Source organism: Hyla sarda, chromosome 7 (assembly GCF_029499605.1).
Source record: "Hyla sarda isolate aHylSar1 chromosome 7, aHylSar1.hap1, whole genome shotgun sequence".
Taxonomy (NCBI): Eukaryota; Metazoa; Chordata; class Amphibia; order Anura; family Hylidae; genus Hyla; species Hyla sarda.
In genome coordinates, this window is record NC_079195.1 from 115336691 (window position 1) to 115363884 (window position 27194).

At 45.5% G+C, this 27194-nt stretch overlaps 1 protein-coding gene across 1 annotated transcript in view; it reads right to left on the bottom strand.

Annotated features, from left to right (window-relative positions):
- Window positions 1-26866, bottom strand: part of LRRC20 (leucine rich repeat containing 20) — a 787843-nt gene extending 760977 nt beyond the window's left edge. The window contains exon 1 of the mRNA XM_056530493.1: window positions 26716-26866. The gene's annotated coding sequence lies outside the window, so the exon portion shown is untranslated. The remainder of the gene's footprint in view (window positions 1-26715) is intronic.
- Between the last annotated feature and the right edge of the window lie 328 nt (window positions 26867-27194).

Below are 27194 nucleotides of genomic sequence, written 5' to 3' on the forward strand. Positions count from 1 at the left end.
TTTAAATAGAAGTAATTTACAAATCTGTTTGACTTATTGGCACCAGTTAATTTAAAAAAAAAAAAAGGCTTCCACCAGAGTACCCCTTTAACAGAGACGCAGTCACTTAAATGCCGAGAGGCTTAACTGGCATACTTGTTAACACATGCAGACAAGAACAATGGCATGAATTTTCCTCAGAAGGAAGACAATTATTTAACTGATGCAATAGACTTAATTGCAAGTTGTCATGATGCTGCACCTTTAACCCACACGTACAGGATCTGCTGCAGATTTAAAGCTGTATTCAACTATTTATTTATTTGTATTCATTGGACATGAAATCTGCTGCAAATATCTGCAGCAGATCCTGTATGTCTGAATGTACCCTAATAAGACCAGAACTCTTTAACTCAGTCTCTCAGACGAGTGCACTCAACAAAGTTTCTTGAATAGGCTGTTGCTCCAAATAGGAAAGTCTTTACTATTCAATTTCAGCAAAGAAGATGGGGGAATCTACCTACATCATAAACCAATGCCAGGCCTAGTGACCAGGTGAAGTCCTTCCTGGAATTCCTCACATAGAGCGATTACTCTCTTCACTTCAACAGTTGCGTTAGCTTGGTGAAACCCAATGTGCGACCAATAGTCACATACCGGCCTCATCTTAGGTGCAGCAATAGTCTGTTTCTTGTTACAACAACTTTCTCTCTACATATAGGGGGGTATTTATCAATTTTGCCTGTTGACCGTTTCTTTTTACCATTTTTTTTTCACTTTGGTTTTCGTGGACATGCATCAAATTTATCATTTGGTGCAAGTTGTTAGTAATTTTGGCTCAAATGTTGAAATCAGCTGTTCACAGCGCCTTTTACACAGAACTTACCGCCACAGAGGACGAGTATTTTACCCTGTAGAGCAGCCATTTCGGAGTCCCTCCTGCAGTTGTATCAGCAAGTGACATGAGTTATTTTCTTTTGTGGCGTTTATATATATATCATGTGCTGGGAGTTGTAGTTTTGCAACATCTGGAGGTCCGCAGGTTGGAGACCACTGCTTTAGTGCTTACCTTTCCTGAACCTGTGTGGCCATGTCCAATGCTGACTCAATGGAGGGTGAAGTTTCCTCAGAGACAACTATGTCGCAGGATAGTATTGAGAAGCCCTGGAGGCGTCGCTGCTTTCACAAAAAAAAATGTTCATGTATTTTGACTCCTTTACATTTTCTGACATTGGTAAGTGTGTTTTCTATGTGCAAAATTTCTTAGCAGGGATTTGCTCCAAAAAAAACGGGATTTGGATGGCCTACCCCCCCCCCACATTTAGACATCTCCTCCCCTAACCTTTGCATAGGGGATAAGATGTCTAGGGGGTGTAATTCACCTTTAAATGGGCACTGTCAGATATAAAAAAAAAACTTTTGATAAGTGGTAAAGCATGCAAAACAATAGGATTTGCAATTGCTTTCCCAAATTTTTTTTCCAGTATTTCATACTGAAAAAGCAAGTCGAAAATCTGCCTCCTGGGGTACATCCCAGCCTGACTGTGTCCACTTGTCATCACCTACTTCATGGACCCAATTCATGATTGACAGGTCTGCACATCTAAAGCTGCTGTGATTGGCTCCTTCACTGTCCATGTTTACTTCACAGTCTCCTGTGTGAGGAGAAGGGGAGGGGTGGGAGTACACTGCTGCCTGTGAGCAGATGATGAAAGAAGCTGTTGACTAGAGATGAGCAAACTTACAGTGATTCGATTCTTCATGAACTTCTTGGCTCGGCAATTTTTGACTTTAGCCTGCATAAATTAGTTCAACTTTCAGGTGCTCCGGTTGGCTGGAAAAGGTGGATGCAGTCCTAGGAGACTCTCTCATAGGACTGTATCCACTTTTTCCAGCCCACTGGAGCACCTGAAAACTGAACTAATTTATGCAGGCTAAAGTCAGCAACTGCCGAGATGTAACTTCGCTCATCTCTACTGGTGACTGGAGATGGGGACCGAATGGAGAATTTTTGGTTTAAAAAGTAAGTGTCCTTGCATGTATTTATGTGTGTGTGTGTGTGTGTGTGTGTGAATATATGTGTATGTGTGTAAATCTGTGTTGTCTAGGTAATGTACATGTGTATGAATAAATGAAGTCAGTGTGTGTGTGTGTGTGTCTAATACAGGGGGACTCCAATCATATGCCTCCAGCTGTTGCAAAACTACAACTCCCAGCATGCCTGCACAGCCAAATGATGTGTGGGCATGCTCGGAGTTGTAGTTTTGCAACAGGAGGAGGAACACAGCAACACTGCTGTAAATCTGAGTTTTACCAATCATATTCCTCCAGCTGTTGCAAAACTACAACTCAAAGGATGTGTGGGCATGCTGGGAGGTGTAAGCACACAGTGGCCCTCATTTACTATTGCAAACCCGACATGTTTTGTCGGGTTGAGTGCCAGATTCTGTGCCAAAAATTCTGTCTGCGCCAGATTTTGCGCCAGAATTGAAAAAAAACCTGACTAACTCTCCATTTTGCTAAGAAAACCTGAAAAGGGGCGTGTTCCTGACATTTTCACAAAAACCCAAACATATTTACTAAGGTTTCCGCAGAAAATGTGATGGATTTGAGCTGAGGAAAACCCGACAGATCAGAGCATGCGTAAAAACCAGCAAAGTGTAGAGAAAGTGGAAAATGTAGGGAAAGCTTAGTAAATACCGTGGAAAAAAAGTTGTAGGGAATTGAAACCCACAAAGAAACCTACACAACTCTCTTAGTAAATAAGGGCCAGTGTGTGTATGTACAGCATAAAACCAGAAAGGAAAAGGTTACAGATGCTCACTCTCGAGACCAGTGACTGAGGAGAGTGAGGGAGGGGGAGGAGGGGGGAGTAGTTATCACTTGAGGAGAAGAAAGGGACCCGCCCCCCTGCTTCTGGTAGACAACATTAAGGTAATTCTGAAATAAAGCTAATTCTGAGAGAAATATAGGTCATAGACACATAAAAATGATATGTACATGATCAGGATGAGATACTGAGCAACATATAACTTTTTTTTTTTTTTTGGGTGATCTGACAGGTACACCTTAAGCATCCCACAGGCCAGACGTTTCCCAAAGCAAATATAGAAAGCATTCGGAAAGTCTTTGTATCCTTTCTTTTTTCTTACATTTTGTTATGTTTCCATCTTCTGGTAAAATAAAAATAAAAATAGTTTTGGCCCATCAATTCAATACCGTAAAATGAAAAATAATTACAGGATTCTAGAATTTAGACCCTATTCTATGACACTTGAAATTTTGCTCTGGCTCCTCCCATTTCTCTTCATTATCTTTAAGATGTCCCTACACCTTGATTGGAGTCGCCTGTGGTAAATTCAGTTGATTGGACAGGATTCTGAAAGACACAGCCATGTCTATATAAGGTCTGACAGGTGACAATGCATATCAGAGCAAAAACTAAGTCAGGAAGTGGAATAAACTGCACGTAGAGCTCAGAAACAGGATTGTGTGGAGGCAAAGATATCAAGGGCAACTCTGGCTAGGTTCCAAAGATCCTGTGTGCAGATCGGAGAAACTTCCATAAGGTCAACACTGCATTATTCCACCAATCTAGGCTTTATGCTGGGTTAGCCAGAGAGAAGCCTCTTCACAGTAAAAGACATGAATGTCTGCATGGCATTTGTAATAAGGCCCCTAAATGACTCAGGCTGTGAGAAACAAGATTCTCTGGTGGTCTGATCAAGGCATTGCCTATCAATAAGCATGCCATTGCACAATATAGTAGTAAAATGGATGCAATCAGTGCCTCAATGTAATCCCCATTGCTTTAGGAGATAAATAAAGAGCAATTCTCCTAAAGTGCTAACACTTCCAAAGGCCTAAACTTGGCATGCTTTAGCTATAAAGCACATAACACATCATCATCCATAAAGATGCATAAGAATGGTGATGCCCTTAACAACATGCCACTGAAGTTAAAATTGGGCCATATGAAGTAGTATAACTTAAGGGCTTGAACTATATAAAAAGGTCTCAAGATAGCAGTAACAGTTCAACATACATATGAAACATACCCTTTAGTAATACAGCATGATGATAGATCTGTCTTATGAGTCTCCTCTTTTAGATCCTTTTTAGTTTTCACAGCCCTAACATCTAGGAACTATTTAGAAATTACATAATAATTTAAATGGGCACTGTCAGATACAAAAACCTTTGATATGTTGTAAAGCATGCAAAACCAATAGGTTTTGCAATTGGTTTCATTAGAACATTTTCAGTATTTCATACTGAAAAAGACAGTCAAACAACTGCCCCCCCCCCCCCCCCCCCCGCCTGCTTGGACACATACCAGTCATGCTGTGTCCATGCATCATCACCTATGTCATGGACACACTTCTTGATTGACAGCTGTGAGTGCAGGGCTCAAAGCTAGAGGAAAAATCCTCCCACTGTCAGCTTGTGTCCCTCTACTGTCAGTGAGGACAAGCTGGGAGTTGGACTTTTGCTAATGCTAGGGGGAGATGTGAGCAGACAGCATACTGAGGGAGGGGGCAGAGACCTCCAGTGAGGCCATGCCCCCTCACTTTGAGAGGAATTCAGACTAGTGAGCTAAATTAAAAGTGTAATAACATTTTTTATTAAATATGGAGAAGGAATATAGCTGACACTACCACATATTCACCGTATGATGCGGGATTCAACAGGTACACAGATGATCACTCCACAAGGTCGGAGGGTGCTCAAAGCAGACCAGCAGCAGCAGAGGTAATTAACTCAGGTGTAAGAATAACACGTCCGCGGCACACATCATGGATCCAAACTTTATTGACAGCTTAGACAGAACACAGGCAAGGATAATCACAGGTGTGGGAGTTGCTGTTGTTCAACAACAACGGCAACTCCTACACCTTTGATTACCCTTGCCTGTGTCCTGCCTAAGCTGTCAATATAGTTTGGATCCATGACGTGTGCCGCAGATGTGTTATTCTTACACCTGAAAAAATAAATAAAGGTGCTAGAAACATAAAAATTTGATGTACATGGTCAGAATTAGGTACTGAGTGATATATAAAAAAAAAACATTTTTTGTTGGATCTGACGGGTACGCTTTAAAGGGTTTTTCCAGCCCATTTTAAAACTTCCATATGGGCAGAGAAGGGGTTGCAAATTAAATTAAACCTGTGTTCGGCCCCTCAGCTCAACACTGCTCTGGTTTGCCCTGCTGGAAGGTCGACATACACTGAACATGTGACATGGCAGCTAGTCACTGACCACTTAGGCCCGTCATTTCCACTTTCCATTGAAGGAAGCCAGAGCAGTGGCAAGCTGCAAGGTTTTATTTATTTTGAACCCCATTCTCTGCTTGTATGTACATAAGAAAAAGCCTGAAATCCCCTTTAAGAAGTGCAGTCCTGTACCATCAAAAGATGATCTGGAACTAGTCACATCTTTTGTCATTCTCTGTTTGTTTAAATTTTTTTTTAACATCATGAAACTTTGTTCAATAACCATTTATACTACTTAAATACATTTCGCACTGGACTCTGCTTTTAACCCCTTCAGGACCAAGCCCATTTTGGCCTTAAGGACCAGAGCGTTTTTTGCACATCTGACCACTGTCACTTTAAACATTAATAACTCTGGAATGCTTTTAGTTATCATTCTGATTCCGAGATTGTTTTTTCGTGACATATTCTACTTTAACATGGTGGTAAGTTTTTGTGGTAACTTGCATCCTTTCCATGTGAAAAATCCTAAAATTTGATGAAAAATTTGAAAATTTTGCATTTTCTAACTTTGAAGCTCTCTGCTTGTAAGGAAAATGTATATTACAAATAAAAAAAAAAATTTATTCACATATACAATATGTCTACTTTATGTCTGCATCATAAAAGTGACGAGTTTTTACTTTTGGAAGACACCAGAGGGCTTCAAAGTTCAGCAGCAATTTTCCAATTTTTCACAAAATTTTCAAACTCACTATTTTTCAGGGACCAGTTCAGGTTTGAAGTGGATTTGAAGGGTCTTCATATTAGAAATACCCCACAAAAGACCCCATTATAAAAACTGCACCCCCAAAGTATTCAAAATGACATTCAGTAAATGTTTTAACCCTTTAGGTGTTTCACAGGAATAGAAGCAAAGTGAAGGAGAAAATTCACAATCTTCATTTTTTTACACTCCCATGTTCTTGTAGACACAATTTTTGAATTTTTACAAGGGGTAAAAGGAGAAAATGTATACTTCTCTTTGTAGCCCAATTTCTCTTGAGTAAGCACATACCTCATATGTCTATGTAAATTGTTCGGCGGGCGCAGTAGAGGGCTCAGAAGGGAAAGAGCGACAAGGGGATTTTGGAGAGTACGTTTTTCTGAAATGGTTTTTGGGGGGCATGTTGCATTTAGGAAGCCCCTGTGGTGCCAGAACAGCAAAAAACCCTCACATGGCATACCATTTTGGAAACTAGACCCCTTGAGGAACATAACAAGGAATAAAGTGAGCCTCAATACCCCCCCAGGTGTTTCACGACTTTTGCATATGTAAAAAAATATATATTTTTTTTCACTAAAATGTGTGTTAATAGCAGGAAATACCCCCCCAATATTTGTAACCCCTTCTCTTCTGAGTATGGAGGTACCCCATAAGTTGACCTGAAGTGCACTATGGGCGAACTACAATGCTCAGAAGAGAAGGAGTCATATTTGGCTTTTTGAGAGCAAATTTTGCTCGGGGGGCATGTCGCATTTCACAGGTGTTTCACGACTTTTGCATATGTAAAAAAAAAAAAAAAATTCCACTAAAATGTGTGTTTCCCCCCAAATTTCACATTTTTGCAAGGGTTAAGAGCAAATTTTGCTCGGGGGGCATATCGCATTTAGGAAGCCCCTATGGTGCCAGAACAGCAAAAAAAAAAACACATGGCATACCATTTTGGAAACGAGACCCCTTCAGGAACGTAACAAGGGATACAGTGAGCATTTGCCCCCCCACTGGTGTCTGACAGATCTTTGGAACAGTGGGCTGTACAAGTTTTCATTTTCACGGACCACTGTTCCAAAGATCAGTCAGACACCTGTGGGGGGTAAATTCTCACTGCACCCCTCATTACATTCCGTGCGGGGTGTCGTTTCCGAAATGGGGTCACGTTTTTTTTTTTTTTTTTTTTTTTGCGTTTGTCAAAACCGCTGTAACAATCAGCCACCCCTGTGCAAATCACCTCAAATGTACATGGTGCACTCTCCCTTCTGGGCCTTGTTGTGCGCCCCCAGAGGACTTTACGCCCACATATGGGGTATCTCCGTAGTCGGGAGAAATTGCGTTAAAAATTTTGGGGGGCTTTTTTCCCTTTTACCTCTTGTGAAAATGTAAAGTATAGGGCAACATCAGCATGTTAGTGTAGAAAATTTAATTTTTTTACACTAACATTCTGGTGTAGACCCCAACATTTCCTTTTCATGAAGGGTTAAAGAAGAAAAAGCCCCCCAAACCTTATAACGCGATTTCTCCCGAGTACAGCGATACCCCATATGTGACCCTAAACTGTTGCCTTGAAATACGACAGGGCTCCAAAGTGAGAGCGCTGTGCGCATTTGAAGCCTAAATTAGGGATTTGCATAGGGGTGGACATAGGGGTATTCTACGCCAGTGATTCCCAAACAGGGTGCCTCCAGCTGTTGCAAAACTCCCAGCATGCGTGGACAGTCAACGGCTGTCCGGCAATACTGGGAGTTGTTGATTTTCTGCTTTGGAAACAGTGACGTACCGGACGTTCTTATTGGGGGAGGGGGGCTGTGTAAGGGTATGTGTATATGTAGTGTTTTTAACTTTTTATTTTATTTTGTGTTAGTGTAGTGTAGTGTTTTTAGGGTACAGTCACATGGGAGGGGGATTACAGCGAGTTTCCCGGCGCAAAATTTGCTGCATCTCAAGATGCGAGAAACCCACCGTAAAAGCCTCGCCCATGTGAATGTACCCTGTACCCTGTACATTCATGTACCCTGGGGTGCACCAGCTGTTGCAAAACCACAACTCCCAGCATGCATGGTCTGTTAGTGCATGCTGGGAGTTATAGTTTTGCAACAGCTGGAGGCACACAGGTTAGGAAACACTGAGTTAGAAACAATGTTTCCCAACCAGTGTGTCTCCAGTTGTTGCAAAACTACAACTCCCAGCATGCCCAGACAGCTGAAGGGCATGCTGGGAGTTGTAGTTTTGCAACAGCTGGAAGAGCACAGATTGGAGACCATTCTACAATGGTCTCCAAACTGGGGCCCCCCAGATGTTGCAAAACTACAACTCCCAGCATGCCCAGACAGCCAAAGGCTGTCTAGGCATGCTGGGAGTTGTAGTTTTCAGACTCCTAGAAGCAGCAGTGAAGATCTTCACTGCTGCTTCTGAGGACCATATACTCACCTGCTGGTCCCGTCGCTCCTCGTCCTCGTGGCCGGTCCCGCGCTGCTCCTCGGTCCCGCCGCTGGATCTGGTAAGTCTGCCGGTCCCCTGATGTTCCTTCCCTATGCTGCAGGTCCCGAGCGACCCCCCCGCAGCCATCGTCCCCCGTTCTGCCCGACTTCCAGGGGCGGGCAGTGCGGGGGATCTGAACTTTCACCCCAGATCACTGTGATTGGTCCACAGGGACCAATCACAGTGATCGCTGACCAGGACCATCAATGGATGGTCCTGGGGGTGAAGCAGAAGTTGTCCCCTGCTGGAAACAGCGGGACTTCTGCCAGTTAACCCGTGAGATGCTGCGCATCGCCGGGTTAACTGAATGTCATTTATAAACGCCGGGATGCGCGAACGCACTGCACAACCCGGCGTTTATATATGCCATTCTGCGGGAAGGGGTTAAACAAAAGTAATGAATGCCAACTCAACAGAACATGATTATTTACTTTCTGTTCACATAGCACTTTGCAAAACCAATGCATCAATAACCCCCATTTCCTCCCCAAATGTCATCTATTGTAGTGTATTGTATGTCATTCCCAGCAGAGTGCCAGTGTCTTCTAAGTGCAGTTGTTCCAGTACTAGCTGTGTAATGGTATAGCATAAGGGAGAAGGGCTTGTGAAGAGGTGCTGTCCTGTGATTGGTCAGATAAGTAAGGGTGTATCTGCATGGACTTGCTTCTCTGGAGTGTCTCTTGCTGCAGTTCTTGCTCTGTCTTCTAGGATCCACATCTTGGCACATCCTAAAGGTTGTTGTTAGTCTCATTCATAAAGATACTTCAGTTATTCTGACAACGTTAGAACATAATTACCTATGAGGAATATTTAAAATCTTATCAGGATCAATATTTTACAGACACTTTCAGTTAGCGTATAGCCTTAATCATATCTGATATTTAGATTGTAAGCACTTATGAACAGGGGGACCTTTTTCCATTTATCTTACTGTCTGTTTAACTCCAGGTTTTAGTTTTTAATTTTCCAACATCATGCACACTACACTAGTCTTACAAAACTATTAGTTTTATACTAGCATGGCTGCATCTATGAGTTTTATTACTCTTAGTCATGTGATCACCTGTCTGACTCATAAAGTCTCACAGGACATCGGATGTAGGCCTGACTTCCTATGATTTACAGGATGACATTACCACCTATAAGATACCCTACTGCTATTGTCCCAGTGTGGTTCTCTCTGTGGGATTAGGATATAGCTTTTGAAAAAATGCAGAAAAAAAATTTGAAAATGTTGTAAAAAAGTAATGTGCGGACACAGCCTTAGGGTGCTTTCACACGCTCGTAACTAGCAGCGGGTTTCCCACTGCGGGAAACCCGCTGTTAGTTACGCTACCATTCATTTGAATAGGTCCGTGGACAGTCCGCAAATATGACACTAGTGCGGACTGTCTGTGGACCCATTTAAATCAATGGTAGCGTAACTCGCAGCAGGATTCCCACAGCGGGTAACCCGCTGCTAGTAATAGCGTGTGAACGCACCCTTAACACATTAAGGACCCGTGGTTTTTCTATTTTTGCATTTTCGTTTTTTCCTCCTTACCTTTAAAAAATCAAAACCCTTTCAATTTTGCACCTAAAAAGCCATATGATGGCTTATTTTTTGCGCCACCAATTCTACTGTGTAATGACGTCAGTCATTTTACCCAAAAATGTGCGGCAAAACGGGAAAAAAAATCATTGCGAGACAAAGTTGAAAAAAAAAAATGTTTTTAACGTTTGGGTGCTTCCGTTTCTACACAGTACATTTTTCGGTAAAAATGACACCTTCTCTTTATTCTGTAGGTCCATACGATTAAAACTATACCCTACTTATGTAGGTTTGATTTTGTCGTACTTCTGAAAAAATCATAACTACATGCAGGAAAATGACCCCTATAACTTTTTTCTTATTCCGCGTAGGGAATGAGGACTAATTTTTTGCGCTGTGATCTGAAGTTTTTAGCGGTGACATTTTTGCATTGATAGGACTTATTGATCTTTTTTTTTTTTGCACATACGCCATTGACCGTGCAGTTTAATTAACGATATATTTTTTATAATTCGGACATTTCCGCAAGTGGCTGTTACGATTCGGCAGGCTGGATGTGGATCCTCTGTGTCAGCGAGGGATTGGCGTGGACCGTGTCGGTGGACCGGTTCTAAGTTGCTACTGGTTTTCACCAGAGCCCGCCGCAAAGCGGGATGGTCTTGCTGCGGCGGTAGCAACCAGGTCGTATCCACCGGCAACGGCTTAACCTCGCTGACTGCTGAGAAGGCGTGGGACAGAAGGACTAGACAGAGGCAAGGTCAGACGTAGCAGAAGATCGGGGCAGGCGGCAAGGTTCGTAGTCAATGTGGATAGCAGAAGATCTGGAACACAGTCTTTGGACAACACTAAATGCTTTCACTGGCACAAGGCAACAAGATCCGTCAGGGAAGTGCAGGGGAAGTGAGGTAATATAGCCAGGGAGCAGGTGGAAGCTAATTAGGCTGATTGGGCCAGGCACCAATCATTGGTGCACTGGCCCATTAAATCTAGGAGAGCAGGACATGACAGCCGGGGGCCGGGACAGGTGAGTGACTTGGGATGCGATTCGCGAGCGGGCCCGTCCCGCTATGCGAATCGCATCCCCGCCGGCAGTGTCAGTGCAGCGCTCCCGGTCAGCGGGTCTGACCGGGGCGCTGCAGAGAGAGGAACGCCGCGAGCGCTCCGGGGAGGAGCAGGGACCCGGAGCACTCGGCGTAACAGTACCCCCCTTCCTTAGGTCTCCCCCTTTTTTTGTCCGGCAATTGCATCACGTGGGACGAGAACACTGGGAGCGATTGTAGGGTTTCCTCAAAGGCAGGCAGTACAGCAGGAGTGGGAATGGGGAGGGAGGGCAGAGGGTGGAGCTTGGCACGGGGCAGAGTGTTACCAGGACGGGGGCTATGAGGAGGCAAAGCATAGTCCTGATAGGCTTTGGGGAGACCAGGTGTAGGAGGAGGCACTGAGGCCCGACAGACGGGACTGGGAGCAGATGTGAGGCATTTCTTACGGCAAGCAGGACCCCAATTCTTGATCTCCCCGGTGGTCCAGTCAAGGGTGGGAGAATGATGCTGGAGTCATGGCAGACCGAGGAGGACTTCAGAGGTGCAGTTGGGAAGGACGAAAAATTCAATCTTTTCGTGATGGGGTCCAATGCACATTAAGAGGGGTTTTGTGCGGTAACGCACAGTACAGTCCAACTTCACTCCGTTGACCGAAGAAATGTAGAGCGGCTTGACGAAACGGGTCAGCGGGATGCAGAACTTATTCACCAAAGAGTCCAGAATAAAATTTCCAGAAGCACCAGAGTCCAAGCAGGCCACGACTGAGAGGGAGGAGTTGGCAGAAGGAGAAATCCGCACGGGCACAGTGAGACGTGGAGAAGCAGACTTCGTACCAAGGGACGCCACATCCACGTGAGCTGGGTGTGTGCGTGCGTTTCCTAGACGTGGAGGACGAATAGGGCAATCCACCAAGAAATGTTCGGTACTAGCGCAGTAAAGACAAAGATTTTTTTCCCTACGGCGAGTCCTCTCTTCATGGGTCAGGCGAGACCGATCCACTTGCATAGCCTCCTCGGCGGGAGGCACAGGGGAAGATTGCAAAGGATACTGTGGTAGAGGTGCCCAGAGATCAAGGTCTTTTTCCTGGTGGAGCTCCTGGTGTCTTTCAGAAAATCGATTGTCAATGCGGGTGGCCAAATGGATAAGTTCTTGCAGGTGGGCAGGAATCTCTCGTGCGGCCAGCACATCCTTGATGTTACTGGATAGGCCTTTTGTAAAGGTCGCCAGAGAGCCTCGTTATTCCAAGATAATTCAGAAGCCAGAGTACGAAATCGGATGGCGTACTCGCCTACTGAAGAATTACCCTGGACCAGGTTCAGCAGGGCAGTCTCGGCAGAAGAAGCTCGGGCTGGTTCCTCGAAGACACTACGGACTTCAGCGAAGAAGGACTTGACTGTAGCTGTGGCAGGATCATTGCGGTCCCAGAGCGGTGTGGCCCAAGACAAGGCCTTTCCAGACAGAAGACTCACTACGAACGCCACCTTAGACCATTCTGTAGGAAATTGGTCCGACAACATCTCCATATGCAGGGAACATTGAGACAAAAAGCCACGGCAGAGTCGGGAGTCCCCATCAAATTTGTCCGGCAGGGACAAGCGGAGGCTAGGAGCGGCCACTCGCTGCGGAGGAGGTGCAGGAGCTGGCGGAGGAGATGGTTGCTGCTGTAGCAGTGGCAGAAGTTGCTGTAACGTGGCGGTCAACTGCGACAGCTGCTGTCCTTGTTGGGCAATTTGCTGCGATTGCTGGGCGACCACCGTGGGTAGGTCAGCGAAACTTGGCAGCGGCACCTCAGCGGGATCCATTGCCGGATCTACTGTTACGATTCGGCAGGCTGGATGTGGATCCTCTGTGTCAGCGAGGGATTGGGGTGGACCGTGTCGGTGGACCGGTTCTAAGTTGCTACTGGTTTTCACCAGAGCCCGCCGCAAAGCGGGATGGTCTTGCTGCGGCGGTAGCAACCAGATCGTATCCACCGGCAACGGCTCAACCTAGCTGGTTGCTGAGAAGGCGTGGGACAGAAGGACTAGACAGAGGCAAGATCAGACGTAGCAGAAGGTCGGGGCAGGCGGCAAGGTTCGTAGTTAATGTGGATAGCAGAAGATCTGGAACACAGGCTTTGGACAACACTAAACGCTTTCACTGGCACAAGGCAACAAGATCCGGCAGGGAAGTGCAGGGGAAGTGAGGTAATATAGCCAGGGAGCAGGTGGAAGCTAATTAGGCTGATTGGGCCAGGCACAAATCATTGGTGCAATGGCCCTTTAAATCTTAGAGAGCTGGCGCGCGCGCCAGGACATGACAGCCGGGGGCCGGGACAGGTGAGTGACTTGGGATGCGATTCGCGAGCGGGCGCATCCCGCTATGCGAATCGCATCCCCGCCGGCAGTGTCAGTGCAGCGCTCCCGGTCAGCGGGTCTGACCGGGGCGCTGCAGAGAGAGGAACGCTGCGAGTGATTCAAACTTTTATTAGGGGAGGGGTTAAATGATCTTTATTCACTTTTTTCCACACTGTAACACTGCACACACTGATCTTTTACATTGATCAGTGGTTTCTCATAGGAAACCACTGATCGACGATTCTACCGCTTGACTGCTCATGCCTGGATTTCAGGCACTGAGCAGTCATTCAGCGATCGGACAGCATGGAGGCAGGTAGGGACCCTCCGGCTGTCATGTAAGCTGTTCGGGATGCCGCGATTTCGCCGCAGCGATCCTGAACAGCTCCCTGAGCTAACCGGCATGGTTTTACTTTCATTTTAGACCTGGCGTTCAACTTTGAACGCCGCGTCTAAAGGGTTAATAGCACGCAGCACCACGATCAGTGCTGCGCGCTATTAGCCAAGGGTCTCGGTCATTGTTAGAGGCCGGGCCCGACCCGCTATGATGCTGGGTTCAGATGTCACGCCACGCCCCCTCCATTCATGTCTATGGGAGGGGGGAATGACAAGCTACCACACCATCATGTCCCCTCCCACAGACATAAATGGAGGGGACGTGGCGTGAAGTCATGACCACAGGCGCCCAAAACGGCATTGTGAACATAAATGAGATCCCTGGGGTTCCAAGCAGCTGGGCCCCCCGCGATCAGACATCTTATCCCCATCCTTTGAATAGCGGATAAGATATCAAGAGGTGGAGTACCACTTTAAGACTTTAAATCTTCATAAGACACTTCAATTATGAATTTAGGTCAAATCATCTTCATCTCATGGGAATATTTCTCTGAAAAATCACTTTGAAAACTACATGTAATGTAAACTGACACCAACCCAGTTATAAGCTTAGCTGTTTAGGCTTCTGGTTGCTGGAAGTCTAGCCATGTTAATAAGTTGATCTTGTTAGGTGAACTGAAGCCACCCCTCCCACCCCCACCCCCCTTTTTTTTGCAAAGCCAGAGAATTCATGTGCAATGTATGTAGCTTGACCATTTTAGCTTTGCTCTGCCATCAGGATCAAACAGTGATATAAAAACATAGTTTATACAGAAAAAATAATTTATGGAATAGGAACGCTGATAGGACTAACACAAGGGCCATGTGTTTTGTTCACACTACTACTTTTTTTTCTACTACTACTATAGTAATTTTAGTCAGTTTACTACATTATAAACAAATTTGAACATATTTATGCATATTGCACTCTCTCATTTATTAAGAGAGGGAGAAAAAAAAGCCAAAGCGGTGCTGATAGTGCAGTTATTCCCAGATAATATGGGATGCAGGTTAGGATATAGGTACATTTTGCTCACCTTTATGTGTTGTACGGGCAGGCACAACACTGATTAGTAGAGGTGCACCGAAATGGAAAGTTGAGAACCGAAACGAAACGAAATTTAAAAAAATGTCCGGCCGAAAGCGAAAATGACTTCTCCCCGTCTTCTGGTAAAATGCAGCGCTCCGTTCATTAGATTCCCCCACATTAGATTGCCAGCTCCCCCACATTAGGTCGGGAGTTCCCCCACATTAATAGGCAGCTCCCCCACATTAATAGGCAGCTCCCCCACAATAGTAGGCAGCTCCCCCACAATAGTAGGCAGCTCCCCCACATTAGGTCAGCATTTCCCCCACAATAGTAGACAGTTCCCCCACAATATAAGGCAGCTCCCCCCAACAATATTAGGCAGCTCCCCCCACATTTGTAGGCAGCCCCTCCCACATTTGTAGGCAGCTCCCCCCACATTTGTAGGCAGCTCCCCCCCAACAATATTAGGCAGCTCCCCCCCACAATATTAGGCAGCTCCCCCCACAATATTAGGCAGCTCCCCTCCCCACAATATTAGGCAGCTCCCCCACACAATATTAGGCAGCTCCCCCCCACAATAATAGGCAGCTCCCCCCCACAATATTAGGCAGCTCCCCCCCAACAATATTAGGTAGCTCCTCCCCCCCCCCACATTTGTAGGCAGCTGCCCCCCAACAATATTAGGCAGCTCCCCCACAATAGTAGGCAGCTCCCCCCAACAATATTAGGCAGCTCCCCCCCACATTAGGTCAGCAGTTCAACCACAATAGTAGGCAGCTTCCCCCCACCCCACAGACATACAGCTTCCAGCCATATACAGTGTATGGCTGGAGGCTGTATGTCTGTACTGCTGCCCCCACAGTGTACCGGTCACCGCTCCTCCGGCCCGGGGTCACATCTACTGCTATGGCCTATGGACCATAGCAGTAGGTGCCGGGACCGGGGGAGCGGTGACCGTAACACTGAACAAGATGACGCGGTCACTTACCAGGCCCCGGCCAGCGCACGTTCTCCTGCGACGATCCTGCGGTTCTCCTGCGTCTCTATGGTGTTACGCACGGGACGTCAGTGACGTCCTGTGCGTACGACCATAGAGGCGGAGAAGCGAGGGACAGAAGGAGGATCGCAGGAGGACCGAAGGAGGATCGCAGGAGGACGCCGGGGAATGATGAGTGACCGGCGGACATCCTTATGTCTCTAAAAGATTTTTTGGGACACAGGGATGTCCGGGATAAGAATACTTCTTTTTATGTGCCCGGGCCGGCTCCCGTGTGTGGCTGCAGACGGGGGCCGACCAGAGCATATAAAAACTAATACGGTATACTATAAACCAGGGGGCCTCCAGCTGTTGTGAAACTACAACTCCCAGCATGCCCGGACAGACTTTGCCGGTCCGGGCATGCTGGGAGTTGTAGTTTCACAACAGCTGGAGGCCCCCTGGTTTTTAGTATACAGTATTAGGTTTTATATGCTCTGGTCGGCCCCCGCCTGCAGCCACACACGGGAGCCGGCCCGGGCAGATAAAAAGAAGTATTCCTATCCCGGAGAGCGCGCACCCCCAGATGTTGCGGCCGGCCCCCCCTGCACCGCCCACGAGTGCCTCTGCCACTGGCAGTGTTTGTAACTTGTGCTGTGGGCGGGCAGGGGAATTGGGTCATTACCGGCACATTTTTTGTTGTTTCGGCATTTCCCCGAAACAGCTATTTTTAGCCGATATGTATCGGCCGCCGATATATCGGTGCATCCCTACTGATTAACGATTAGTTTGTGAAAGTATTCCACTGTCGGGAGGCAGACGGCCAACTGACCCGCTGAGGCTGCAGATGCAGAAGGGAACAGCTGGAAAGAGGGCAGCCTGGCAGGGCCTACCTCTGGACCAGGGGCAAAATCCGACTATTTGGCTCAAAAGGCGCACTCCCAGATACTTTAGGTTTGTAAACCAATGCTATCTTTAATGGGTTAAGAATGGCGGTGTACAGCCGGTCCAGGGCGCATTAAACTATAGTTCAATGCAGCACTCGGGCTCGGCTAATTGACTGAGCCATTGGCTTCTCACCCTGTCAATCACTCTTGTGGCCTGCCCACATTAAGCAGGAACCGACAAGAGAACCGGGTTTCCGTCCTCTGCGCTCCGGCACATAATTGACAACATCATCATATGCCGGAGCACAGACTGGAGAAGACAGAAGAGAAGAAGCCATGGACCGCGCTAGAGCCAGGTAAATGTTTTTTATTTTATTTTTATTTTTTTATTAAGGGGGCTACATGTTCCTACCTAAGGAAGCTACATATTCCTACCTAAGGGGGCTACATATTCCTACCTAAGGGGGCTACTGATTCCTATCTAAGGGCGCTACTGATTTTTACCTAAGGGCGCTACTGATAACTACCTAAGGGGGGCTACTGATAACTACCTAAGCGGGCTACTGATAACTACCTAAGGGGGCTACTGATAACTACCTAAAGGGGCTACTTATTCTTAAGGGGGGATATTGATTCCTACCTAAGGGGGCTACTGATTCCTACCTTAAGAAAGATATAGTGGAGCTGGAGAGGGTTCAAAGACGGGCAACCAGAGTAATACGGGGAATGGGAGGACTACAGTACCCAGAAAGTTTATCAGAATTAGGGTTATTTAGTTTAGAAAAAAGAAGGCTTAGGGGAGACCTAATAACTATGTATAAATATATCAGGGGGCAGTACAGAGATCTCTCCCATGATCTATTTACACACAGGACTGTATCAATAACAAGGGGGCATCCTCTATGTCTAGAGGAAAGAAGGTTTCTACACCAGCACAGACGGGGGTTCTTTACTTTAAGAGCAGTGAGACTGTGGAATTCTCTCCCGGAGGAGGTGGTCATGGTGAACTCTGTAATAGAGTTCAAAAAGGGTCTGGATGCATTTTTGGAGAGTAATAACATTACTGGTTACGTATACTAGATTTATAGGGACAGAAGGTTGATCCAGGGATTTATTCTGAGTGCCATATTTGGAGTCGGGAAGGAATTTTTACCTCTAGTATGAGGGTTTTTTGCCTTCCTCTGGATCAACTCAACTCAATAGGTTATGAACTATGTTACTATGTAAAGGGGCTGCTGGCTATTGCTACCTAAGGGGGCTGCTGGCTACTGCTACCTAAGGGGGCTACTGATTACTACCTAACCGGGCTACTGTTATTACTACCTAAGGGGGTGCTGCTGGTTATTACTGCCTATGGGGGCTATTGATTACAACCTAAGGGATCTACTGCTATTAATACCTATTACTACCTAAGGGGGCTGCTTCTATTACTACCTAAAAGGGGCCTCCACTACTATTACGTAAAGGATGCTGCTGCTAACACCTACCTAAAGCGGGTCTACTGCTGCTACTACTACCTAAAAGGGAAGGCTACTACTGTATATGGGGTGCTGCAACTATATACAGGGGGACCTACCTACAGGGAGTAGCCCCTACTTATTAGGGGGCTGCTACTGCATACTGGGAGTAACTATCTACAAGGGGCATCCATCTACACAGGGACCTACCTACAGGTGGTACCTCCCTACTCTGGGTACCTGTGTAACGAGGGAAACTATGTAAAGGGACCTGTCGACTTTCTGGAGTGACCTAACTACCTAATGGGTGGGAGATGGAACATACCTACTCTTCCCCAACCCACTTATCTAGCCACTCTATTATTACTGTATGGAGAGTTATAGGTGCAGGAAAAGTGCGGAGCCTAAAATGTTTGTCTGGCAGGTTCTGTGGAGGCGAGTGAAAGGAAGAAGTTGTCATGATGGTCTGGGCCGGAAGGAGAAGAAAAAGGAAAGTGAACAATTCCAGTCAGAGAAGTAGTCACCTGATGTAACTGTATGTAATCCCTTATATGGTCTGCAGAGCCTGTGTAGAGCTGATATGTATCACCATATAGTCACTGCATGGGGGGTATATTTCCTCCTTGTATACTGGGAATATTGGTCTCAGTATACAGGATTTGGTCAGTAACAGTATGATGGTAATATGTATATGTATAATATTGCAGCTTGCCTCCCTCCTCCCATTGCATGTGTGCTCAGTCACGCTGGAGGGTATCTGGGAGGAAGTTGTGAGTCGACCGAATGCTGCCGTAATTGCCCAATTGCCCCTATTTTGCTTATCAAGCACAGGTAGGATCAGCGTAGGTCCCGCACCATCTTGAGAAACCTTGGCGTTGGTGTGCGGGCTATGGTGTGTCCTTCATATAAGGATACACTGGCGAATGTCTCAATTTTAACATCAGTGTTGAGGGATAGCCAATGTCATTGTATACATCTACCACAGTAGTGCACCCATATTCCTGTATTGTATTCTAATTGTTAGACATCCACACCGTTTATCTGGTGTAGGATTCTACTGTGGCACTTGTAGTCCGCTGCAGGCATCCTCCATTGTATGCATTTTTATGCTGGGGATCACCCTTAGCAACGGACTACAAGGGCAGGATCTGCTCCCCCAGTATAAATGCACAACTGCATCTGGGGTTGAGCACCTTCAGCCATTTGAGACCACGTTTTTTTGTTGTTTGTGTTAATATGAATAGTGATAATATTCCTACTTGTATATTGGTAACATTTGTCTCAGTATACTGGATTTGGTTAGTAACAGTATGATGATAATATGTATGGTGATAAGATTTCATCCTTCCTTCCCCATTGAACTAAAGGGCTCTTGTTTTTCTGGTTCTGTGGTTTAAAAATGTATTTTTATTGATGATTGGGAAGATTGCTGGCAGGCGGCCTTGAGCTGTGTAAGGGGCCCCAAAATTCATGAACTATTTTCTGCCGTACTATCTTCTGTCACAAAATAACGGCCGTTATCAATAACAGACTATAACGGGTTAAAACGGCTATTAGAAAAATCCCATATACTATAATGGGATTTTCTAACGGACGTATAGGATTTTGCTGCCGTTTTCAGCTGGTTTTCAGACGGAACTTCATACCGATGTTTAAAAACTGAGAATTTTTGTAGTCTGAAACAAGCCTTACCACAGTAGTGTCCATCTACAATGATTCAGTGTTTTATAATGAAACAAAACAAACTGTTCAAAGAGATGATAAACATTACAAGAAATCTAACATACATTATAAATTGCAAGTTGGGTATTTTTTTATAACAAACTTTATATATGTAAGCTTAGTAAAATCCTTTTAAAACTTTTTTTTAAGTTGCTATAAATCTTTGTAAGACCTGCAATCTGCAAAAAAAATAAAAAAATATCCAACAATCCAAGCGAGAGGCATTATACACTGGTCAAAAAAAATTAAGGGAACAGTTAAACAACACAATGTAATTCCAAGTCAATCACACATCTGTGAAATCACACTGTCCACTCAGGAGCCAACACTGATGGAACAGACAACATGTGGAAATTATAGACAATTAGCAAGACACCCCAATAAGGGAGTGGTTCTGCAGGTGGTGACAACAGACCATTTCTCAGTTCTTTTGCTTTCTGGCTGATGTCTTGGTTACTTAAACGCCGGCGGTGCTTTCACTCTAGTGTTAGCATGAGATGGAGTCTACAACCACACAAGTGGCTCAGGTAGTGCAGCTCATCCAGGATGCCACATCAATGCGAGCTAAGGCAAGAAGGTTTGCTGTGTCTGTCAGCGTAGTGTCCAGAGCATGGAGGTGAAGGTGCAACCAGGAGACAGGCCAGTACATCAGGAGATGTGGAGGAGGCTGTAGCAGGGCAACAACCCAGCAGCAGGACCGCTACCTCCGCCTTTGTGCAAGGAGGAGTAGAAGGAGCACTGGCAGAGCCCTGCAAAATGACCTCCAGCAGGCCACAAATGTGCATGTGTCCACTAAAACAGTCAGAAACAGACTCCATGAGGGTGGTATGAGGGCCCGACGGCCACAGGCGGGGGTTGTGCTTACAGCCCAACACCTTGAAGGATGTTTGCCATTTGCCAGAGAACATCAAGATTGGCAAATTCGCCACTGGCGCCCTGTGCTCTTCACAGACAAAAGCAGGTTCACACTGAGCACATATGACAGACGTGACAGAGTCTGGAGACACCATGGAGAACTTTCTGCTGCCTGCAACATCCTCCAGCATGACCAGTTTGGTGGTGGGTCAGTAATGGTGTCGGGTGGTATTTCTTTGGGGGGCCGCAAAGCTCTCCATGTGCTTGCCAGAGGTAGCCTGACTGCCATTAGGTACCTTGATGAGATCCTCAGACCTCCTTGTGAGACCATATGCTGGTGCGGTTGGCCCTGGGTTCCTCCTAAAGAAAGACAAAATTAGACCTTATGTGGCTGGAGTGTGTCAGGAGTTCCTGCAAGAGGAAGGCATTGATGCTATGGACTGGCCTGCCTATTCACCAGACCTGAATCCGATTGAGCACATCTGAGACATCATGTCTTTCTCCATCAATGCCACGTTGCACCACAGACTGTCCAGGAGTTGGCAGATGCTTTAGTCCAGGTCTGGGAGGACATCCCTCAGGAGACCATCCGCCACCTCATCAGGAGCATGCCCAGGCGTTGTAGGGAGGTCATACGGGCACGTGGAGGTCACACATACTACTGAGCCTCATTTTGACTTGTTTTAAAGACATTACATCAAAGTTGGATCAGCCTGTAGTGTGGTTTTCCACTTTGATTTTGAGTGTGACTCTATACCCAGACCTCCATGGGTTGATACATTTGATTTCCATTGATAATTTTTGTGTGATTTTGTTGTCAGCACATTCAACTATGTAAAGACGAAAGTATTTCATACGATTAGTTCATTCATTCAGATCTAGGATGTGTTATCTTAGTGTTCCCTTTATTTTTCTGAGCAGTGTATATAATAAATGTAATGTTACCTTTGACTCACCTACACAGCCCACTGATTATATGCTTCTGGATAGCAGCACAAGATACATAACGAATGATTTAACTAAATCACCAAGAATTATTATTAGATGTTAAAAAGTTCCCAAAAACACAATGACAATACCACCTGCAGCTCAATTTCCAGGCGAACACTCTGCTTACAGCAGGCGTAAGCTGAACATGGCGGCGCTAGGACCACTCGGAAATGTACCGTCCCCATAGACAACAATGCATTAAATTATTTCTGGGAGGCCAGAATGGTAGTTTCCACCACAAAAATTCTGCCGTGTACACAATGCAGAATCTGGCACACAACCCGACAAAACATGTCGGGTTTGCAATAGTAAATGAGGGCCAATGTGTGTGGTGTATGTGTATGTATGTGTGTATGTTCCAGCATCACGTCCAAACGGCTAAAGATATTAACATGAAACTTGGGACACATTACTTATATGTCAACAACAAACATAGGATAGGATAGGTAATTTAACCGTTATTTGCCAGGGTCGGGGTTTTTGTTTAAAGTCACATGCAAGTCTATGGGAAATGTATGTTCCCACATAACTTCTGTACAGCTGGAGATATTTAAATAATACCTGGTACACATATTACTTATATGTCAAATAAAAATATATGATAGTTAAATTAATCCTTACCTACACCCTTATATAAAAGATGGGTTTTTGTTTCAAGTCCCATGCAAGTATATGGGACTTCCAGTACCTTACTTCACAAGCTCTGTTCTGCATCTCCTAGTGAATGTGTCAGTCTGGCTTGCAAGCCATACCCCATCTCACAAAGTCATGCCCACTGTTTCAGCCACACCCCTTTTATTATCTACCTTTTTTGTGCATCGGTCTGGCTTGCAAATCACGCCCAGTCCCACAAAGCCATGTCCCCTTCTATTTTCAGCTTACAATATCTTCATCACAAATCAGTCCCACCTGAGGACAGGATATGAGGTTGGGACGCCGGGATAGGAGCTTGAGATATATGGACAGGATATGGGGTTGGGATATGACAACAATATATGAGGATGGGATATGAAGTCAAAAGCTTCCTTCTTTGTTGATTTTCCTCCCCAACAAGGATAAAGAAGGAAAAACCGGGCAACGCCGGGTACTCAGCTAGTAAATAAATAAATGCCCCTTTCGAGATAAAGTCCTAGATTAAATAAAAATAAAAAAACTATACATAATGGGGGAGATTTATCAAAACCTGTCCAAAGGATGGCAACCAGATTGCTTCTTTCATTTTTGAAAAGTGAAAGAAGCAATCTGATTGGTTGCTATGGGCAACTCAGCAACTTTTTTTTTCTAGACAGGTTTTGATATAGCTCCCCCAATATGTATCACCCCATTTGTAGCGACTTTTACTCTGGAAAGATAATGGGGGACATCTATCAAGGTATTTAAAGCCTTTACAAAACCCCTTACAAAAAAGTCTGCTCCTGTTTGTGAGCAAGTTTAAAATGTTGCAAAAAAGTCTCACAAAAGTCTGTTTTGCATATATTTTTATAGTTCGGACATTAACGCACGTGGCAATACCACATATGTTTATTTTTATTTATACTGTTTTATTTTTATGGGAAAAGGGGAGTGATTCAAACTTTTATTAGGGAAGGGGTTAAATGATCTTTATTAACACTTTTTTTTTTACTTTTTTTTTTGCAATGTTATAGCTCCCTTAGGGGGCTATAACACTGCACACACTGATCTTTTACACAGATCACTGGCATGTATTAACACGCCTGTGATCAGTGTTATCGTCGCTTGACTGCTCCTGGTTGGATCTCAGGCACGGAGCAGTCATTGGCCGATCGGACATCGAGGAGGCAGGTAGGGTCCCTCCCGGTGTCATGTAAGCTGTTCAGGACGCCGCGATTTCACTGCGGCGGTCCCGAACCGCCCGACTGAGCAGCCGGGATAGTTCTACTTTCGTTTCAGACGCGGCGGTCAGATTTAATCACCGCGTCTGAAAGGTTAATACAGGGCATCACCGCAATCGGTGATGTCCTGAATTAGCCACAGGTCCCGGCCGTTGATGGCCAGGGGGACCAACCCAATATGACCCGGGGGCACCGCGTGACCCCACGGCATATCGCGGGAGCCGGCGGAGGACGTAAATGTATGTCCTTCGTCGTTAACGAGTTAAAAAGAAAAAATGCAGAAATTGCTATATAAAAGAAGCATGATTGAAAGGTAGCATGTATGAAAAAAATTGTACCAATAAAAAGTACAGCTCATCCCCATAAAATAAGCCCTCACACAATGCAAGCGGATGAAAAATAAAGTTATGGTTGTCAGAACAAGGCAACAAAAAAGGAAAACAAACATAATAAGCTACATGAATTGAGTATCGCCAAAATACTGCTGCATGTATCAACAAACATTTTGCACTACAACAGAACAATATGTCACAAACAAAAAAATGTCCATGTGACTTATGATATACTAATGGCCCAGATTTATCAAACTGTGTGAGAGTAAAAAAAAAAAAAGAAAGAAAAAAGAGGGATTTTCCCACAACAACCAATCACAGATCAGCGTTCCCTTTACCAGAGCTCATTAACAGCTGTGATTGGTTACTGTGGAAAAATCTCTATTTTTCTCTCCCACAGTTAGATAAATCTGGGCCTCTGTCTCTGGTTTCATGGAATGCTGGGAAAGGTCAGAGGCAACAGTATAATAAGACTTGCACTACAGTTCTTCTGGGTGTGCATTCAGAGCATACAAGGTAATAGAAGCATATAACATAGTATAGAAACTTGGCATCATGGGCTTAAAGGCTGTAAAAATAATCCTGGATTACAGTGATCCCCCGACCTACGATGGCCCCGACATACGATAATATCAACATACGATGGCCTCTCAGAGGCCATTGTGTGGTAGGCCTTGGGGGATGCAGTTTAGTTGGGGTGTTGCTTCGGTGTATGAGGGGTTAACTTAAACCCTGTCACTCGTGACGCCAGGGTGCGGCTTAATACGCTGAGGTAGATCTTCGGCCTATCGCCACCCTTCCCAGAAACGATAGGTACGTGCTTAAATGAATGATGGTCCACAATAGAGATGATCTTGAACTTGTATAAACTTTACTGAAGTACTTGCGGTACATCCAATGAACAGCAACAGTCTTAGCAATACAGTCTCTATGTAGTACGGCAGTGATTGACAGATGCCGCTGACCATTAACTTATCCAAAAGGTTGTTAGAATTAGTATTGATGCAGAGATCCGTCCAGATTTAGGGGAGTACTTAGGTCCGGTGATCTTGCAGATTTAAGAGGGATTGAGATAACTCACAGTTCTGTAAGATGGCCGTTGCCGCAAGGCTTGGGCCTAGTCAATGCTCACTGCAACTGCACTGATCCTCCTCTCTCAACAGCCCACGAGGAAAGAGAGCGCTTAATGGCCGCAGCTCCCTTATATGGGCAGGGCCGTTTTGGATTGGTCCGAGTCAGCTGTCATTCACCGTTACAATGCATGGTGGGTGATCACCTGACTTCCTCCAAAGGTCCTTGAACCATAAAACCATAGAGTCTTGGAACGCATCACGTGACCCGCAGGTCCTGCGACGCCACAACAAGGTAAGTATACATTATATACATATTTACACTTAGAATTTGGGAATAGAGGTATGCCCTGGTGCGTTAATGCCCAGGGAGTAAGGGGGTACCTGTCCGCCTGATATCTGCAATGGGTTAAATCAGCTCTTGGTTTTGGATAAAAGAAACTGCACAAACCCTGAATGTGTGAACACGCCCTTAGTTCCATAGCCTTGGCCTGCTTATACAAAAATGGGAACACCTTATTAGTACTGGTTGATTTTTGGAATATCAATCATGAATCCTGAGCAGTTGCTCCAGTAAGAACAACTTCGCTAAAATGTACCTTTCATAAAAAAGAGGAACATGACAAAATTTTTGATTGGTTGGGGTTTCACTTCTGAGACCCCCACAAATCAGCAGAACTAGCCAGGAGAAGCAAGTGCTTCACTCCCAGTCTGGCAATGATCTCTGTCCAGCTTCTCTGGACAGAGATCATTGGGGCCACGAGCCAGCAATTGAAACACTTAAAGGGGTTCTCCGGCACTAAGACATCTTATCCCCTATTCAAAGGATAGGGGATAAGATGCCTGATCGTGGAGGTCCCGCCACTGGGGACCCCTGTGATCTTCCACGTCGCACCCCGTTAGAATCAGCCCCCACAGCGTGTTCGCTCCGGGTCTGGTTACTGGCGATCACGGGGACAGAGCATAGTGACGTCACGCTCCGCCCCCTCAATGCAAGCCTACGGGAGGGGCCGTGACAGCTGTCACACCCCTCCAATAGACTTGCATTGAGGGGGTGGAGAGTGACGTCACACGGGGGCGGAGCCGTGACGTCACTATGCTCTGTCCTCGTGGTCGAGATGGGCTCAGCCTGAGGACCTCCAGCGGTTCCAGAAGCCGCTAAAGGTGGGTGCTGCATGGTAGATCCTGGGGGTCCCCAGCAGCGTGACCCTGGTGATCTGACCTCTTATCCCCTATCCTTTGGATAGGGGATAAGATGTCTTAGCACCGGAGTACCCCTTTAAGCATGCACTTCCCTCGGCTTGTTCTGCTGATTGGTGAGGGTCTCAGCACAAAATCGTGGCTGCCAAAGACTTTTAACCTGTCCATGTGACATATACAAAGTTTTTTTTTCCCCAACTTTAAAAATAAACATCAAAACAAAGGAGGGAATTTAACAGAATACAAATATTTTCTAGATGGCAGTTTCGTCAATGAGAGCTGTGGCTCCGAATAGGCTTATTAACCATTTTCTGTCACATTTAGTCGTAATAATTACCGCAATGATGACAGAAGAAAACAATAAATCTTTTAAACCCACTATCCTGAACATGGCGTGTATTTAGGCTCCCTTTGATAGACAAGGATGAGATGTTTCCCTCCCCAAAGTCTTGTTACACATGGGTCTTAGAGGATAGTTTTTGTCATTCCCTTATACAGTGTACTGTGCATTAATATGAAGAGTAAAGCAGTGATTTAGCCAGTTTCCAAACTGTAACAAACAGTTGCATATATAAATGGAACCAGCAGTATACAGTACATACACAATGACAGGCTCAGCACATGTTCTTACCGGTAGTGTGCACACCCCCAGCTTCTACTCTCTTCTACACTGAATAAGCAGGAACAGCTGCTGCACCAGTTGCCGCTCCACGCCCACCAATCAAAGACCGGCACTCCCAGGGCCGTATACTACCTAATAGATAGGGCTTAGTACCAAATTCCTGTTAGTACAAGGAAGAAATTCAATTAATTGCAGAGAATAGTTGCTGTATAAATCTAACACCATTTCCTAACATATACCGATGAATGAAGTACTTACCTATTTACTTGTTCTTTATTTGATATCTATATATCTACAGTGGTATGTTGAGGGATCCGTGCAATGTAAAGTATAGGACAGTGGTCTACAACCTGCGGACCTCCAGATGTTGCAAAACTATAACACCCAGCATGCCCGGACAGCCAACGGCTGGGAGTTGTAGTTTTGCAACATCTGGAGGTCCGCAGGTTGAAGACCACTGGTATAGAAAGTTGTACTCACCTGTCCCC